General features: G+C 46.7%; 1 long non-coding RNA gene across 1 annotated transcript; it reads right to left on the bottom strand.

Moving 5' to 3' along the window:
- Positions 1 to 1,572: 1,572 nt before the first annotated feature.
- LOC119339176 lies at positions 1,573 to 2,893 on the bottom strand. Its single transcript, XR_005164162.1, has 2 exons — positions 2,003 to 2,893; positions 1,573 to 1,813 (listed from the first exon to the last, which is right to left on the bottom strand). It is a non-coding gene; the product is annotated as an uncharacterized LOC119339176 (long non-coding RNA).
- Positions 2,894 to 6,545: the final 3,652 nt, after the last annotated feature.

The raw sequence follows: 6,545 nt of genomic DNA, 5'->3' as shown, positions 1-6,545 counted from the left end.
ATTTGAAGTTCTTGCTTTTATTTCTTTTAGTACCAAGAAAATGTAAGTTTTTTATGAATAGCGAAGTTCTCTATTTTTGTAATTTGGACTTCTTGGTTTTATTCTAAGAAAATAAATAATTTATTCTTACATCTTTTTCAGTAATGCACCTTTTTACTATATGCGAACTTCATATTTTTTATATATGAACTTCAACAAGAATTTAAATTTATTTTAGAATTGGGGAAAGTTCGTATTTTATAAACTTTTTGAAATGTTATGTTATTTAATTTGACCTTTCTTGGATTTTTTATAAATATGAAAAATATGTTTTGCAACATAAATCAAAGTGCTCTTTTTTTAACCTCTTTGTTTTGATAAGCATCTTTCAATTTATGATTTTTGCTAGAGTTTTAGTGTTTGAACTTCTAGTGGCATTTATATTGAACTTCTATGAATTTTTATGTTACAGTCAGCAAATACACATTCATATTTCATTAAACAAAGGAATGGCAGCACTGTTGTTGTGAAAGCAGCAAACAAAACAGAGTAGCAAAAGACACATTCATATTTCTCAATCTCTCACTCCGTATAATGCAAATAATGCACACATTTCAGCAAAATTTTAACTTTTGTTTACCAAAGCCGCAAGCAATAGTGTTTGTGGATAGGGAAAAAACAGTTTTAATAAGTAGTGAACTTCTCTATTTTTTAATTTGGACTTTCTTGGTTTTTCAATATGAAATTCTTCATTTTTAGTTCTTGGAAACAAAAAAATTAACTTTGAATTTCTTTGTTGTTTCAATCTGAACTTCTTGTTTTTATTTTTTTAGATGGGGGGAATTTTGATTTTGTTTTTTGGTAAATTTGTGTAGTGTTTGTGGTAAACTTTTCAATTGGTTTTATTTCTTAGAGTGTTTTTTTTCTTTTTAACATATAAACTTCCAGGAGTTGATTATGTTAGTTTTTCCCAAAAAAAATCGCCTAAAGGACATATATGATAGTTTTCGTTGTAAATATCAATTTCGTACACGAAACTTCCTATCATGTTACATATTCTTGAACTTTTTTGTTTATTATATTTGAACTTCTTTCTTTCTATACACAAAAATAAAATAAACCACCTAGTTTTTCCATGAACACACACAGATGGAGAGGGACGCATGTGATTTATTATCTTTGAACTTATTTGTTAATGAGCATGGAAGCTCGACCTCCTCACGCCTTTGTGGTCGACGACGAGCAGTGGGATGGGCAGCCGCCGACAAGAGCAGTTGAGCTTGCCAGAGCGAGGGGCGGCCAGTTTTTCTGAGCTCGCCACGTGCTCCCGAAGTGCTCTATGTACTGCCGCTGAAGTCCAAATCCACCTCGCCCTGAAGAAGGGGCGGCCTCACGCTGGATGAGGTGCGGGCGATAACGCGCAAGGAGGAAGCGGAGGCGGCCTCGCGCCGGAAGTTGGCAGGGGTGGCGGCGTGCCAGGAGGTTGCGGGTGCGGCGGCGAGCCGGAAGGAGGCATTGGGGGGCACACAGGCATCGCTGCGGCAGGGAGCTGGGCATCGGGATAGGTCTGTGTACATGAACTTCTCTAGTGTAAAATCTTCAAATATATGTTTTGCTTTTTTTCTTTTGTTTGAGGCACAAACACAAAGTAATAAGAGCCAGAGAGCAAGCCAGCTTAATAAGTTACGACGTAATTATCAAACTACACTTTTTGCTTGACCTTTCCTCCACACGTACAGCACACTGCTGCAAAGTAGGGATCATCTATTGACACATCTCTTGCCTTGTAAACTCCTTGTACTGCTGGTAGCGCTCAGGTAGTCCTTCCCTTCACCTGCACAAAACAACATACTAGACTAAACAAACTACATACCGAGAGGAAGATGGCTGATCCATTATCAGTCTCCATCAGTTCTATAATGGCTCAAATTAAACTAGAAAGCAGAAGTAGACAGACAACAACATCAAAACAAAGGACGGCTTGCAACTAAACCAGACGCAACATTCACCCAAGGCAACTTACTGAATTTCAGAAGGGAAAAGCTCTGAACCTCAAGCTCTACAGAATCTGAAGCACAACAGGGTGTGAAGTAGCCACGCAGCATAGGTGCTAGCTGATGGCGCACAAGGGAATCTTGGCGCTGGAAGCTCCATGTGGTGGCAACGCACTAGTGATGGAGGGCGGAGGCTTGCGGCAAGCCAGGCACAGCGCGGGAGTGGAGTGGCGGCAGCGGCCACTCCATGGATGAACGTTCCCCGGGAAGGTCAAGGTAGCCCTCCTGAGAAGGTCGATGTGGCCGGAGATGCAGGGGCGGCGGTGCTTGTCTGGTGGTCAGGGACGGCGACGGCCAGCGGCGGCGTGTGGGGATGGAGCGCCATGGTTGAGGCTGTCAACCATGGACGAATTCCTGCGCGCGGGTTTGGTGACCGGTTGCACATTGCCGGCGCACGGTTGACTGCGTCGGTCCAGGCGTTGGAGAGCAGTAGTCCTCTGGCTAGGTGTAGCCTCGTTGGGGAGGGAAGGTCCTGGCAATGGCGGCCATGGGTGCCAGGTGGTGGGCGCGGGTGGCGAGGCAGCAACTGCGACTGGGCACAGGGGCGCGCCGGTGGTGGTACGCAGGCGGAGCCGCCGGGAAGGTAATGGGTAGCGGGGTGCCGGCGGTGGGCGTCACCGGCGGGTGGATCTGGACGCGACGGATGCTTGGGACGAAGGTCCGGGATGGTGTTGGGGAAGAAGGCAGGGGAGACGGGGCGGGGCGGGGCCGGGGGATGGCGCCCAGCGGCGGGGAGGTTCGGGGAGTGGGCGCGGCAGCGGTTGCGGGATGGAGACGCAGGGAGTGGGGAGGTTGGGGAAGAGAGTCGGGGCCGGGATCGGTTTTCCCTTTTTTATCGTCTGCTTGCTTCAGGTTTTCAGATCTCGGCAGAACCTATGTCGCCCCTATATAGGGCTGCTGTGATCTAAATATATATACACGCACAAAATGCGTGGTAAATGTAAAATATGGCTCAAATATAGCAAACGAGACTTGAAATGCACCAAAAAATCGACCGTAGGGTACAATGGTGATTGCTTACCATGGAAAAATTAGAGGCCAAACGATGAACTCACGTCTTCTTTCAAACAAGAATATGTTGTTAGTTGATGTAAATGTTTTAAAATAGCACACGGTGTATTCATGAAAGCCGTGTGCCTACTAAACCGTGGCCGATGCCCTGCACGCATGATGTAAATCGTGTGTTCTGATTCGTCAGAACCCAAACCCTATGGATTATACTTCTGCATCGTTGGATGCTCCTACATCGAACCGACAATCCACATCCCTTTAATCAGCACATGCAGTTGTAGCTAGGATTTGATTTATATGCCAAAATGCAAAAAATGGCTTAAATATAGCAAACAAGACCTGAAATGCGCCAGAAAATCAAACATGTGGTATAATGGTGATTTCTTATCGTGGAAATAAAATCAAGGCGTAAGGATGAACTCACGTCTTCGTTTCAAAATTAGCACATTTTCATTTCAAATGAAATTATGTTGTTTGTGCACACGGGCACTTAGAGGCAACCGTTTGCATAGGCCTTTCCGCATGGTGACGGGGGCTCTTTTTTCACCTTTTCACTGAAGCTGCCAACATGCCCCCACCACCCGCCCCCTTTCACTCAATAGTCCACCAATCTCCATCGCCAGCTCCCCCTCCCCTAGATCCACACCAGAACCCTGTCCGGCGCCAGCATGCTCAACCCGGTCGTGTGCCCGCTCTTCGGCGTCAACCCTACCTCCACTGTCGTTCCCAACACGCAGCTGCCCGCACCATGCCGTCTTCGTTTGCTCGCCAGCCCCGCTTGAGCATATCGTTCCTGTAACCCTCGCCTCTCCTATGGTCCTACCAGGTCCGCACAAAAAACAAGTTAGTTATTGCTCTCCATTGCGGTGAGGCATATTTCCTTGCAATTCCTGTTCCTATTCCACTCGCTATGTTCCTAAATTGGCTATAAAATAATGGAGAGTGTATATATGTTCATTATCTACCTTCCTAACGAGTACATATAAGCTGTATTTGTTCCAATTAGTTATTGTCGATTAACAAATCGTGGGCGCCCGAGTCACACAAAATTAACAAATTAGCCGTACATTTTCAAAATTATTGGATGACATGTTTAGACAACTTACTATCAAGTTGTTAGCTTTATGCTTATCCTCCTCTCCTGAGTTTCGCATGTGTTCTCTATAAATGTCGAGTAGCAGCCTCATCACTCATGCTTAAGGCGATGTATCTTCATCTGAGTCTGACAACCTAGGTCTCCAGCAAATGGTCAGGGATTAAGTAATATGGAACGAGAGAGGGCTGCAACAATTACCCTTCCGGCCAGGACACGGAGGAAGGCTCCAAGGAAGCCCACACACTAGCCTAAAGGTGTATATGAAGTAACCGACATTGATTTAAAGTCTTGGGCTCCAACTAAACCAGATAAAGCACGCACGAGGTTCAGGAGTGTGTGTGGATTTGTTGGGAGGGCAAGGCTCAACAGTAGTCTGCCGTGGTTTTAGAAGGCTGACACAGAAACACGACAAAGGATAGTCCAGGAGATCATGGATCACTTCAATGTTCCAGAGCAGTGGAGAATGCAGGTGGAACACGTTGCACCGAAGAATGTCAGGGATGCTTGGAGAAACTGGAAGCATGTGTTGTACAAGAAGTACTTGAGTGAAGGCAAGTACCCAATCCCCGCATACCCTCAAATTACAAAGGTAGGCTGGGCAGAATCCAAAAGGGCCAGTGCAACTACTGAGTTTACTGAGAAGAGTGCCAAGCAATCGGAACTTTAGAAGAGGACCACACACCCCCAATGTATGGCTGTGGCAGGATACTTGGGCATGAAACCGATATGGGACCAGGAGGACAAAGAAACAGTATCTGCGGGTGGGAAACCGGCCTTTAGTGATATCAGGGGTGAATGCACTAGAGACTATTTGTGGGCACATGCAAGGAGGCGTGACGACAGAACTTATTACTTTGAAAACTCATGTGACAAAGGACTGTATCGCATGATGTTAAACGCTTCCAAGATCCCTAGAAGATTCTACAGGAACTCAGGGCCATGTGACATTCTGTCCGATGCTCTTGAAACAAAAGACCCCCTGGCCGTGCAAGGGTATAGGTGTGAATGTCCTGCACAAAAGGGCTTTTACACTCAACAAAGAAGAGAGGCTCAACATGAAAAAAACGAGGATTGAAATTAAGCAGAATGAATTGTATGAAAGGTTAAGAGGGACATGTATCTGGGGCTTCGAAAGGAAATTGAGGAGTCAATGATGATGCAGAAGACTCTAACATTGACAGATAGCCAGCAGATGGGAGCACTACAAAAAAAGACACATCCATGACATTTTGGGCCGAACGAATTTTTCTCCTGTCATGCTTATGACACTTCTACGACGATAATTGTGACAAAACCCGGTATCAACATAGATGTGGTGGGCTCCTACTTCTATGACAAAAAATCATGACAGAAATGGGCTTTTCGTCCTGGGCGGGCTGGAGACGCAGCTGCATGACATTCTTTGGGACGCCCATGACGAAAAAAATCGTGGTAGAAGCGAGGGCGAGGAAAATATCGGGGAGTTCCCGGTTACGGTGGGTGGTCGGGGCCGAGCAATGCATGGAGGGGTTGCGCGTTTCTCCCGTACACGTACGTGCATGGGTGCGAGGCGTTTGGCTCTAACTGAACCCGAGCGAGGCATTCACTTACTGAACCCGAGCGATTGCACTGGTTACGCGTTACTGAACCCGAGCGATCGATTGATCCCTAACTGTTAACTGGACCTGATCGAGCAATTCTTTCTCTACTGCTGCTAACTGAAGCTGATCGAACCTGCTGCCTCTTGATGAACAGTGAGTGTTGTTGGGGGTTGGATGAACAGTTTCCGGTGGGTGTTGGATGAACAGGACCCTGTGGTAGTAGAGGCCATTGCCGCTGTTTGAACAGGATCTTGATCGAGAGGAGGCCGCCACACACCCGAGCCAGTTGGGGATGGATGAATAGGACCCCGTGGAGGGCTGGTTGCACAGGACCCCTGTAACGCCCGGATATTTAGGCTACAGTAAAACTCTTATAATGATGCCATGTCACCAGTGTTACTGTTGCTAACCAAGTGGTAGTTCAAAATCATTGCTAATTCAAAATATGAATTAGTGTTAAACACCCTAAGTTTTCAAAAGTCAAAGCGAAAATGTTCGGGGGTTGCCAAATATTGCACTGGTAATTATGGTGAAGCAAACACTATTTTATAAAATGCCTAGATGCCCTAAAACTAAATAAAACAGAAAGGGAAAAAAAAAAGAAAACCAAAAAAAAAGGGGGGGGAAGCCCCCTGGACCAGCCAGCCCAACCCACCCGCACGACCACCGCCAATCCCCCTGGCCCGCAGCCAGACTGGCCGGCCCAGCCGGCCCAGCCCCCACGCCGCGTCCCCTTCCCCTGTTCCCCCGACCCGGGTCGGAACAGGGGCGCGTCCCAACCGAACCCCCCTCGCCGGCGACGAGACGAGGGGATAAGGTCGCCGA

This window comes from Triticum dicoccoides, chromosome 7B, assembly GCF_002162155.2.
Source record: "Triticum dicoccoides isolate Atlit2015 ecotype Zavitan chromosome 7B, WEW_v2.0, whole genome shotgun sequence".
NCBI classification, from domain to species: domain Eukaryota; kingdom Viridiplantae; phylum Streptophyta; class Magnoliopsida; order Poales; family Poaceae; genus Triticum; species Triticum dicoccoides.
Note: the sequence above shows the minus strand (reverse complement) of the source record. Positions and strands in the feature narration are given on the sequence as shown.